This window comes from Giraffa tippelskirchi, chromosome X (assembly GCF_054371585.1).
Source record: "Giraffa tippelskirchi isolate mGirTip1 chromosome X, T2T-mGirTip1v1.2.pri, whole genome shotgun sequence".
Lineage (NCBI taxonomy): Eukaryota > Metazoa > Chordata > Mammalia > Artiodactyla > Giraffidae > Giraffa > Giraffa tippelskirchi.
This window is the reverse complement of record NC_137289.1, coordinates 41,401,064-41,414,475: the sequence shown is the minus strand read 5'-3', so window position 1 is coordinate 41,414,475 and position 13,412 is coordinate 41,401,064. Positions and strand designations below refer to the sequence as shown.

Below are 13,412 nucleotides of genomic sequence, written 5' to 3'. Positions count from 1 at the left end.
ATAAGAAAGTGGTGGTACATATACACAATGGAATATACTCAGCCATTAAAAAGAACACATTCGAATCAGTTCTAATGAGGTGGATGAAACTGGAGCCTATTATACAGAGTGAAGTAAGCCAGAAAGAAAAACACAAATACAGTATCAGTTCAGTTCAGTTCAGTCGCTCAGTCGTGTCCGACTCTTTGTGACCCCATGAATCGCAGTACGCCAGGCCTCTCTGTCCATCACCAACTCCCGGAGTCTACCCAAACCCGTGTCCATTGAGTCGGTGATGCCATCCAACCATCTCATCATCGGTCACCCCCTTCTCCTCTTGCCCCCAATCCTTCCTAGCATTAGGGTCTTTTTCAATGAGTCAACTCTTCACATGAGCTGGCCAAAGTATTGGAGTTTCAGCTTCAAAATCAGTCCTTCCAATGAACAGCCAGGACTGATCTCCTTTAGGATGGACTGGTTGGATCTCCTTGCAGTCCAAGGGACTCTCAAGAGTCTTCTCCAACACCACAATTCAAAAGCATCAATTCTTCGGCACTCAGCTTTCTTCACCTGCCAACTCTCACATCCATACATGACCACTGGAAAAACCATAGCCTAGACTAGACGGACCTTTGTTGGAAAAGTAATGTCTCTGCTTTTAAATATGCTCTCTAGGTTGATCATAAGTTTCCTTCCAAGGAGTAAGCTTCTTTTAATTTCATGGCTGCAGTCACCATCTGCAGTGATTTTGGAGCCCCCACAAATAAAGTCTGACACTGTTTCCACTGTTTCCTCATCTATTTCCCATGAAGTGATGGGACCAGATGCCATGATCTTAGTTTTCAGAATGTTGAGCTTTAAGCCAACTTTTTCACTCTCCTCTTTCACTTTCTTCAAGAGGCTCTTTTGTTCTTCTCCACTTTCTGCCATAATGGTGGTGTCATCTGCATATCTGAGGTTGTTGATATTTCTCCCGGCAATCTTGATTCCAGCTTGTGCTTCTTCCAGCCCAGCGTTTCTCATTATGTACTCTGCATATAAGTTAAATAAGCAGGGTGACAATATACAGCCTTGACGTACTCCTTTTCCTATTTGGAACCAGTCTGTTGTTCCATGTCCAGTTCTAACTGATGCTTCTTGACCTGCATACAGGTTTCTCAAGAGGCAGGTCAGGTGGTCTGGGTATTCCCATCTCTTTGAGAATTTTCCATAGTTTATTGTGATCCACACAGTCAAAGGTTTTGGCATAGTCAATAAAGCAAAAATAGATGCTTTTCTGGTACTCTCTTGCTTTTTCGATGATCCAGTGTTTGTTGGCAGTTTGATCTCTGGTTCTCTGCCTTTTCTAAAACCGGCTGAACATCTGGAAGTTCATGGTTCACATAGTGCTGAAGCCTGGCTTTGAGAATTTTGAGCATTACTAGTGTGTGAAATGAGTGCAATTGTGCTGTTGTTCGAGCATTCTTTGGCATTGCCTTTCTTTGAGATTGGAACGAAAACTGACCTTTTCCAGTCCTGTGGCCACTGCTGCGTTTTCCAGATTTGCTGGCATATTGAGTGCAGCACTTTCACAGCATCATCTTTCAGGATTTGAAATAGCTCAACCGGAATTCCATCACCTCCACTAGCTTTGTTCATTGTGATGCTTTCTAAGGCCCACTTGACTTCACATTCCAGGATGTCTGGCTCTAGGTGAATGATCACACCATCATGATTATCTGGGTCGTGAAGATCTTTTTTGTACGGTTCTTCTGTGTATTCTTGCCACCTCTTCTTAATATCTTCTGCTTCTGTTATGTCCATACCATTTGTGTCCTTTATCGAGCCCATTTTCGCATGAAATGTTCCCTTGGTATCTCTAATTTTCTTGAAGAGATCTCTAGTCTTTCCCATTCTGTTATTTTCCTCTATTTCTTTGCATTGATCACTGAGGAAGGCTTTCTTATCTCTCCTTGCTATTCTTTGGAACTCTGCATTCAGGTGGGAATATCTTTCCTTTTCTCCTTTGATTTTTGCTTCTCTTCTTTTCACAGCTATTTGTAAGGCCTCCTCAGACAGCCATTTTGCTTTTTTGCATATCTTTTCCATGGGGATGTTCTTGATCCCTGTCTCCTATACAATGTCATGAACCCCTGTCCATAGTTCATCAGGCACTCTCTCTATCAGATCTAGTCCCTTACATCTATTTCTCACTTCCACTGCATAATCATAAGGGATTTGATCTAAGTCATACCTGAATGGTCTAGTGGTTTTCCCTACTTTCTTCAGTTTAAGTCTGAATTTGGCAATAAGGAGTTCATGATCTGAGCCACAGTCAGCTCCCAGTCTTGTTTTTGCTGACTGTACAGAGCTTCTCCATCTTTGGCTGCAAAGAATATAATCAATCTGATTTCGATGTTGACCATCTGGTGATGTCCATGTGTAGAGTCCTCTCTTGCGTTGTTGGAAGAGGGTGTTTGCTATGACCAGTGTGCTCTCTTGGCAAAACTCTATTAGCCTTTGCCCTGCTTCATTCTGTACTCCAAGGCCAAATTTGCCTGTTATGCCACGTGTTTCCTGACTTCCTACTTGTGCATTCCAGTCCCCTATAATGAAAAGGACATCTTTTTTGGGTGTTAGTTCTAAAAGGTCTTGTAAGTCTTCATAGAACCGTTCAACTTCAGCTTCTTCAATGTTCCTGGTCGGGGCATAGACTTGAATTACCATGATATTGAATGGTTTGCCCTGGAAACGAACAGAGATCATTCTGTCATTTTTGAGATTGCATCCAAGTACTGCATTTCGGACTCTTTTTTTGACCATGATGGCTACTCTATTTCTTCTAAGGGATTCCTGCCCACAGTAGTAGATATAATGGTCACCTGAGTTAAATTCACCCATTCTAGTCCATTTTAGTTCGCTAATTCATAGAATGTCGACATTCACTCTTGCCATCTCCTGTTTGACCACTTCCAATTTGCCTTGATTCATGGAACTAACATTCCAGGTTGCTATGCAATATTGCTCTTTACAGCATTATCACCAGTCACATCCACAGCTGGATATTGTTTTTGCTTTGGCTCCATCCCGTCATTCTTTCTTGAGTTATTTCTCCACTGATCTCCAGTAGCATTTTGAGCACCTACCGACCTGGGGAGTATACTAACACATGTATATGGAGTTTACTAAATCGTAAAGATAACCCTGTATGTGAGACATCAAAAGAGACACAGATATATAGAACAGTATTATGGACTTTATGGGAGAGGGCGAGGGCAGGATGATATGGGAGAATGCCACTGAAGCATGTAAATTATCATATGTGAAATGAATCGCCAGTCCAGGTTCGATGCATGATACAGGGTGCTCGGGGCTGGTGCACCAGGATGACTCGGAAGGATGGGATGGGGAGGGAGGTGGGAGGGGGTTCTGGAAGGGGAAAACATGTACACCCATGGTGGATTCATGTCAATGTGTGGCAAAACCAATACAATATTGTAAAGTTAAAAAATAGATAAATAAACTAATTAAAAAAAAAAAGAAAAAAAAATCTTTGTATAAGTGGACCTGCAGAGTTCATATGCCTGTTGTTCAAGGGTCAACTTTACTTTGAGAAGAATGAAAGCAAAAACACACCACATCCACGTGAGGGGATGTAGCAAACTAAACTCAAATAGGCAGCCATAGTAAACAATTAATTCTAGAGAAAAATTAATGACATAGAGAATAGAAAAACCACAGAGATACTCAACAAATTAGAATTTGGTTATTTAGAAAGGTCAATAAATTGACACAACTTTAGCGATTTTCATCAAAGGAGGAAAAAGACTCAAATTACTAAAATTAGGAATAAAAAAGGAAAAATTGCTACCAACTTTAGAGAAATAAATATAGTTGTAAAGAAATGCCATGATGCTAGTTAGAAAATTTAGATGAAATGGACAAATTTCTAGAGATACATAAATGACTGAAATTGACTCAAGAAGAAAATGAAAATCTGAATAGCAAGAGATAGAATTAGTCATTTTTAAACCTTTTGCCCAACCCACCTCACAAAAGGCCCCCTTACACTACCTAGATCCCGATAGCCTCGCTGCTGAATTCTACCAAGTATTTAAACCAAAAATCATGCTAATTCTCCACACATGTATTCTAAATGTGTCCACAGAAGTGGAAAGGAACATTTCCCAACTCATTCTATGAGGCAGTATTACTCGGATGACAAAACTAGAGGTCAGTTATTTTGTAGAATTCTCAATTTTGCTCCATCCAGTATTTGCTCATGATGAATTTCATGTTTTGCATCTTTGACAGGAAAATGACAGAAATGATACTGTGTTCATATCATCTCATTCTATCAGGTGGTTCATGATTTCATTGTGTCCCAATATTGATGATATTCACTTGGATCACTTGATTAAAGTGGTTGCTGACAAGATTCTCCACTGTCAAGTTACTCTCCCCTATCTTGTATTTTAAAACATTTTTTTTTTTGTATTTTAAAGTACGTAAATATTTTATTCCTCACCAAAATTAGGTTTATTAATTTATTTGTATCTATTTTGTTAAGAGTCTCTTATTTTACTAAATGAATCATGATCTGTCACTATCATTATTTATTTTGAAGTTCACATTGTTCCAGCCTTGGACAGTGGGAACCTCCTTAAGCCTGGCTCTCTGTGCTTTTGCCATCTCCCCATCATTCTTTGACGGAGAAGGCGATGGCAACCCACTCCAGTTCTCTTGCCTGGAGAATCCCAGGGACGGAGGAGGCTGGTGGGCTGACGTCTATGGAGTTGCACAGAGTCGGACATGACTGAAGCGACTTAGCAGCAGCAGCATTCTTTGAAAAATTTGATGCTTTTGGTACAAGATATTCCAGGCTCATCTTGTACTTTTCCTGTCCTAGCCATGGAATTAACAATTTCTCCAAGAAGTCCCAAGTATTTTTAGTGGAAAATGGAATTTAGAATCCAATATATGAGATCTGTGTGTACTCATTATTTCCCAGTTCCTTTCATCGAGAGTCTGGGAAGTGTACACGTGTGTGTGCATGCCTGTGTGTGTGTGTGTGTGTGTGTATCCTCCCGATATAGCTCAGGCTCTGATATTACAAAATGCTGGATTGTCCTCAACTCATGTGAGTGCCTTTCTCAGCATATTCAGACTCTGACACCCACTCCAGGCAACCCTTTTATAAACATACCCCCCTTACCCTCCTTGCGCTTTGATACTCTGCACTGGCATACCCCCATGTGCAGATACTCTCCTTGTTCCACTCAGCCTCTAACTGCCCACACAGAGCTGGATCACTTCCATCCATGAATGCCCTCCTCACCTTGCTTGGCCTCTGACTTTCTACACAAACCTGCCTCCTCCTTGTGGATTTCGTCTTCTCTGGACTGAGGCTTTTACTCTGTATGCCTGGCCAGCTTCCTATTTAATATCCTCCAGATTAAACGGACTCTCATAGCAAGCTGCTCTGCTCTGTGAATGCCTCTTAATCCCACTTTGGCACTGATTGCCCATGACACATCCTAGCATGGATATCCTGTTTTCCCTGCTCAAATTGTGACATCTCATGCTACACACCTTCCTTCCCTGCTCTTGTGGATCTGGTCACTTCAACCTATTTGAGTTCTGACTCCCTATACTAGGCTATTCTGACTGCATGGATATCCTTATCACCCCTATTTCACTTCTAACATCTCACTCTGGCCCACTATGGCTCCATGACCCCTGTCACGGATACTTGTCTTGATCGATCTCACCTAATTTTTTGTGATGAGTTGCTCAGCAAGAGGGAGAAGGGGAAGAGAGAGGGGTGTTCTTGAATTGAGTTTGAAGCATAAGTGAGCATTGCCTATCAAAGATAGATAAACCACATTTCAGGTAGGGAACTTACATGTGAAAAATGGGGTATAGAAAAATAATTCTTCGAGTTTATATTTTTTTCCAGAGGGTTACTAAATAATGCATCAACATTAGTTGAAGAAACTTTCTTCTCCCAGTGTAAAATGACACCTTCTATCTTTATCATATTCTTGATGTGTATGTGTGTCTATGTATCTTAGTCCATTTGGGCTGCTATAACAAAATATCAGGCATAGAGGTGCTTGTGAACAACAGAAATTTATTTCTCACAGTTCTGGAGGCTAGAGGTACAAGATCAGGGTAGCAGTATGGCCAGATGAGGGCCCTTTTCTGAGTTGCACACTTCTCTCCTATAGGAAGTCTCCTGCGTATGAATAAGTTCCATTCTGAGAGTGCACTTTTAAGCCCAGTTTGTTGTAAGCCCAGCAAAGTTAGCCTTAGTACCCAAATAACAGAATCAGCTGTATTCTGCTGCTTTTTAAAAAATTAATTAATTTTTTTATTGAAGGATAATTGCTTTACAGAATTTTGTTGTTTTCTGTCAAATCTCAACATGAATCAGCCATAGGTATACATACATCCCCTCCTTTTTGAACTTCCCTCCTCTCTCTCTCCCCATCTCACCCTTCTAGGTTGATACAGAGACCCTGTTTGAGTTTCCTGAGCCATACAGCAAATTCCCGTTCCTTTCTGTTTGACATATGGTAATGTAAGTTTTCATGTTACTCTTTCCATATATCTCACCCTCTCTTCCCCTCTTCCCATGTCCATAAGTCTATTCTCTGTCTGTTTCTCCACTGCTCCCCTGTAAATAAATTCTTCAGTACCATTCCTCTAGATTCCATATATATGTGTTATGATATTTATCTTTCTCTTTCTGAGTTACTTCACTCTGTATAATAGGTTCTAGGTTCATCCACCTTATTAGTGAAGTGAAAGTCGCTCAGTCATGTCCAATTCTTTGCAACCCCATGGACAATACAGCCCATGGAACATTCTCCAGGCCAGAATATTGGAGAGGGTAGCCTATCCTTTCTCCAAGGGATCTTCCCAACCCAGGAATCTAACCCAGGTCCCCCACATTGCAGGCAGATTCTTTACCAGCTGAGCCACAAGGGAAGCCCATCCACCTTACTAGAACCGACTCAAATGTGTTCCTTCTTATGGCTGAGTAATATCCCATTGTGTATAAGCACCACAACTTCTTTATCCATTCATGTGTTGATGGACATCTAGGTTGCTTCCATGTTCTAGCTGTTGTAAATAGCACTGGAATGAACAATGGGATACATGTGTCTTTTTCAATTTTTGTTTCCTCGGGGTATATGCCTAGGAGTGGGATTGCTGGGTCATAGGGTATACTGCTCTTTTACACGTGCTTTCGGACATCCTGGGCTAGAAATAAATGTAGTGTTCTAGTGTACTCTATACAGTACTGTGCTGAAAAAAACACAAAAGCACAACCGTTTGTAGAGGATGCGCGCATGAGGCAATGTCTGCCAGACACGTGAATTAACTGACGTGACTGGACATGGGAATGCAAGTTTGAATCTTTGAAATTTCACAGTTTGAAGATTCCTATGTAAGGGACTTACTGTATTCTCACATGGTGAAAGGAGCTAGGGAGCTCTGTGAGTTCTCTTTGTAAGAGCATTAATCTCCATTCTTGAGGGCTCCACCCTCCTGACCTAAATATCTCCCAAAGGCCCCACCTTCTAATATCCTCACACTAGACATTAGGTTTACAACATGAATTTTGGGGGTGCCACTTTCATACAAAAGCTGTATGTGTGTGTATGTGTGTGTGTAGTTGAGTTGATTTCTGCTCTCGCTTCTTACCTCATGAGCTGTAAGTCTTACCATGTACCAGTACTAGTCGTATACCAGTACTTCTCTATGTAAGTATGTAGGCTAACCATATGCTTTAAAATATAGTAAGGACAACCTTCATGCTCATTCATCTTCTTTTTCAGAAATGTCCTGCCTCTTATAACATGTTTGTTTTTCCACATATATTATAGAATTAGCTTACTTCTCATACCAATCACATTAGTATTTTTTTGAAATCTCATCATAATTTTAGAATAATTTGGGGACAATTGATATCTGTATAAAATCTTTTCATACTCCCAAAAGATACATCTTTCCATTTCGTCATGCATTTCATTGTGTTTTTCAGTAGTATTTCAGAATTTTCTTCAAATAGCTGTTGCATATTTTTTATTTGTCCTTAAATGTATTCTTAATATTTATCTGTTTCTAGCTATTATAAATGATGTCTTCCATTATAAATGTAATTGGTTGTTAGTGTATAGGAAGACTGTTCTATATATTATTATTTTTATCCAGCCATCTAGCTCAATTCCTTTAAAATACAGCTGTCCCTCAATATCTCTGGGAGATTGGTTCTAAGACACCACTGCCAAAGATCAGATACCCAAATCCACAGATGTTCAAGTCTCTTATAATAAGAAGCATAGCATTTTAGGATTTGCATATAAACTGCCCATATCCTCTCATATACTTTAAATCATCTCTAGATTACTTATACTACCTAATACAATGTAAATGATATGTAAATAGTTGCCAGCATGTGGTAAATTTGAATTTTGATTTTTGGAAATTTCTGGATTTTTTTAAATAAATATTTTTAATCCACACTTCGTGAATCCCTGCATGCAAAACCCATGGATAGGAAAGGCTGACTGTATAGAGTACTTTTCTTTGGAGTCTCCTGTCGTCAGCAAATAATGTTAATGTTGCCTCCATTGCTCTATGTTTTAAAAATAAACTTTAAAAAACCTTAGAATGATTTTAGACTAACAAAAAAAGTGAAGATAGTTGCCATATATCAGAAAGTTCCAAAATATCACACATATTGTTATAAACTAGCATGCCTACTTTATTTCTAAGATTTGTCCTATTAAAATTTTCTTAGTTTTTACCCAATGTCCTTTTTCTGACCCAGGAACCCATCCCGGATCCCACATTGCATGTAGTAGATGTCTCCTTAGGCTCTTCTTGGATGTGACAATTTCTCAGACTTCCCTTATTTTTCATGACCTTGATAGTTTTGAGGAGTACTAGTCAGGTATTTTATAAAATGTTCCTCAACTTGGATTTGTCTGATGTTTTTCCTATTAACCTGGAACTATGAATTTTTTTTTTTGGGGGGGTGTCTTCCTTTGTGGTTCAGCTGGTAAAGAATCCAACTGCATTGCGGGAGACCTGGGTTTGATCCCTGGGTTGGGAAGATCCCCCGGAGAAGGGAAAGGCTACCCACTCCAGTATTCTGGCCTAGAGAATTTCATGGACAGTATAGTCCATGGGGTCGCAAAGAGTCAGACATGACTGAGTAACTTTCATTTTCACTTTCACTTCATGGATTTTGGGGGAAGAAGACCGCAGAGGTTGAGTGTCCTTTTTACCATGTGATACGATCTACATGTCTTATCCCTGGTAATGTTGACCTTGACCACTGGGCTGAAGTAGTGTTTGTCAGGTTATTCCACTGTCAAGTTACTCTTTTTCCCCCTCGCCATATTGCTGTATTTTTTTGAATGAAGTCACTATGTGACTTTTTGAATGAAGTCACTCTTAAGGAATAGGGAGCTCCACCTCCTTGAGAGCACAATTACCTATGTCAGTTATCTGAAATTCTTTCGCGTGGGAAATTTGTCTATTGTCTCACATGTATTCAATCATTTATTTATATCAGTACGGACCCATAGATATTCATTTTATACTTTGGGATATAATCCCAAAAGATGACTAACTTAATTTATTACGTTGCTCGTCTTGTTACAGTTTTGGCCATTGGAAGCTCATTCCTGTCTTCTTTGACATAACTCCGTTACTTCAGGGCTTTTTTATTTTTTTAAAATTTTAAAGCACTTCCTTTTTGATACAGTAAGATCCCCCAGACTCCTCTTCTACATTTCCTCTCTGAGCCCTACAATCAGTAATTTCTCCAAGAAGCCTGGTTCCTTTTATTGGAAAAGAGGATTGGGAACCAAGATCTGTGCTTATTTCTACATCATTGTTTCTTTCAGATTTTGGGAGTATCATTTCTCTTAAGCCCTTTCAGCTAAGAAGGCAAAGAAATATATGTATGTATACTCATGGGCCATCTATTTCACTGCTCAATTCAAGTATGCATGTGTAACAGTATCAGGATTGTTAACCTGTACCCCTACGAGAAAGAACACTATAAACTAGATTACACTGCTTTTATATTTTACTTTCAGTCTTGCAAACTCCATTCATTTCCGAAGTTACTTAAGTCAGGGGATCTTAGTGAGGTGGTTTCATACATTTGTAATATAATTCCATTCTTTAGTCAAATTCTGCATTCTATTCTTGATGTCAGTTTTTCTTAAATATGCATGCATTGCTTTACTTTTTGTGCTGTAAGGTTCTTCTGGTTTTGACAAATATGTAGTGTCATGTATCTTCCATAACATCATACAGAATAGTTTCACTGCCCTAAAACATCCTTTATGCCTGGAGAAGGAAATGGCAACCTACTCCGGTATTCTTGCCTGGGAAATCCCAGGGATTGAGGAGCTGGTGGGCTACTGTCCATGGGGTCTCAAGGAGTCACACACGACAGCGACTGAGTACAGTCATTTTTAAGAACAGTGTTGGCCACACAAAACACATCAGTGGCTCCTAGTTTGTGGCCTCTGGTTTAATATCTTACTTTCCCACTTGTCCCTCTGCTCCATAGGGGTACATGCCCATGGGGCTGCTCTGCTCAGCCCAGTGTTTGGATTCAACAAATGGAATAATGAAAATCGAAAACGGACCCACCCTCCCAGTAGAGCACCAGGTTCAGAAAGAATACATTGGCATGGAAATGGCATTCTGTCACTCCCCACCTCTTTTTCAATTGCCCTCTGGAAATTTCGCTATTTCCCTTTAAGCCCTACTCCCAGTTGACCCCTGCAAGCCTTCTTACCCTCGGCCCTGAAGTCATCACAATGGCCACATGGGTTCTGGTGGGGGCGGGGCCCTCTATGACGTCACCAAGGGCCCAGCCCTGGCTGGTCCTCAGTCTCCAGGTGCCAGGGCAAACCAGCGCACCAGGAGCTGTTTCCTCTCGGCTCACATGTGGTCCATCAAATGGTTCCTGTGCTTTTCCACGGGTGTTACCTGTGTCTGCGCCTTAATGTTTACTTCTCTGAGAGAGAGAGCCGAAGAAATCCAGGGGAAGATGCTCTGCGGAGGATACAGTCTAATTCAGCAAAATCAACCAGAGCATGCCCGAGACTGGCTTAAGATCATGTTTCCCTGGCTTTTCTTCATTGTGCTCATGTATGTGACAGTGAAGTTGATGGGAGAGAGTGGTGAGAGTAATGTGCAGACTCCTCCTGCCTGTCAGGGCGGTTCATTTGGCTCTCCGGGACAGAAAAAGAAAAATGCTTCCCCAGACAAAGACTATATGTTTGCCACCTTAACCCAGCTGGAGATGGACCTTGTGAAATTTGTGTCCAGGGTGCGGAATCTGAAACTTGCCACGGCAACCTGCAGTAACCTCAATGCTCCCAATGTCGAGGTTCCTGCAGACGCACACAATAACATTACACTGTATGAACTCTGGTGCGACGAAGACTCCGATTGAGTGGATTTGTATGTCAGAGTAGGAGAGGAATTGTTGATTGTTGACATACCTTATCCAAACTAATAAAACTATTCTGAAGCAAAAGAAAAAAGCCTCTGATATTTTTTATTTGCTCTACAGTTTGACCTTTTCCAGAGTGTCGTATAATTGGCAGCATGCAGTGTATAACCTTTTCCAGACTAGCTTATTTTACTTTATAACATTCATTCAGATTTCATCCATCTCTTTTTGTGATTTGCTAGCTAATTTCTTTTTATTCTTGAATAATATTCTGCTATGTTGATGTACCAAAGTTTGTTTACCCAGTCGTCTACTAAAGGACACTTTGGTTGCTTCCAATTTGTGGGTGAGAGAGAGAGAGTATGAATTAAGCTGTTATAAAATTCATGTGCATGTTTTTGTGTGGGTATTAACTAGCAAATCATTTGATGAGCAGTCTAGGAGTGTAATTGATAGATCATGTGGTATGACAATGTTTAGCTCTGTAAGAAATTGCTTCCAAAGTGATTCTACCATTTTGCAATCCCACTAACAAGGAATGAGAGTTCCTGTGGTTCCTCATCTTTGCCAGTAATTGGTTTGTCAGATTTTTGTATTTGACCATTCCAATAAGTGTGTAGTGGTATCTCATTATTTTAGTTTCACCAGTCTACTCTAAAAAGTTATCTTATTTCCGTATTTCCATTGCAGCATTTCCATTGTGTTTTATTACCATAAATTCTTCAGGAGTTTTATCTTTAATCTGAGGTTTAAATAGATCTACTGCTCAGCAGAACTTCTGCTGCTGTTTATACCATCAGTGATTATTTTGCTTAAATAGTCTTCTAATAATATTTTCATGAAGGACTCATAACTTGAAATCATGTATAACACTGAGCACGTTTTTGAGAGAGGGCAACAGGCAGGAAGGCCAGGGGTCTCCAAATGGAGGAAATAGGCTGCAAGTGTCAAACATTTTATCTCTCTTAAGCGGCAGGAAAAAACAAACTAGCGATATTTTTTCCCTTCTCTATACAAATTTGAGAGGTTTCTCTTAAAATACTGTGTTGCCATGACACCTGGTTTCAGCTGAAGTTAACTACTCTCAAACTTTGAGTTAACCAATGCATTTTTCTTATGGAAATGTTTGTCTTAAGCTATGTTAATGTACTGTGCATTTACCCCAAACACTGTCTTTCGCCTAAGGCTCAGAACCTACTTGGCAAACCAGTATGTTATACTCAGACATTGTTCCCCTAATCTATGTAAATGAAACTATTTGCATGATCTGCCTTTCTGCAAAATTCAAGTCAATCCTTTTATGGCCTGGAATGTCCGGTGCCCAGATTATTCGAAAATACATCTTATGGATGAGGGGTGTGGTGTCACTCTGAGTTGAAGACATTCCTTTCTTACATTAACAAACTGCTAGTGACTATATAACATCCAGCTGAAGACTAGCAGGGAGGTACTCTTTCTGCCCCCTTCTGATGCCTATGTCAGCTTTCTCTATCTCCTTTATACTTTAATAAAACTTGATCACACCAAAGCTCTGAGCGATCCAGCCTCGTCTCTGGCCCAGGATTGAATTCTTCTCCTCCAGAGGCCAAGAATCCCGGCCGTTTTTCTGTGGCTCAGCAACACCCTTTCATCTTGCGGGCTCGTCCGGAATTCTTCACCACAAGGTAAGGATGCTTAGAGCTCTAGTTCTTTGTTCTCCGAGCGAACACGTTTTCTGCTGTACTTTACTAACTCTACGGCGTGCTTGTGTGAATCTGCGTGAAAGAAGTGAGGAGCCCTGCTCTGCGGTTCCGCGGTGACCTCATACGGCTTATGGCAGAAACCTGTCGGGGGTTTATACCGACCTGCCAATGCCAAGAGGCACCCAGTGTCTCCTTTGGGGACCGAGCAGAAATGGGCAAAGCGTGTGGACCGAACTCTCCTTTCTCGGTCAAACTTTTCGGTCTCTTTGACCATT

The 13,412-nt window shown here is 40.6% G+C and overlaps 1 pseudogene; it reads left to right on the top strand.

Moving 5' to 3' along the window:
* Window positions 1–11,002: 11,002 nt before the first annotated feature.
* Window positions 11,003–11,455, top strand: LOC145535622 (protein FAM209 pseudogene; annotated as a pseudogene).
* The last annotated feature ends 1,957 nt before the right edge of the window (window positions 11,456–13,412 follow it).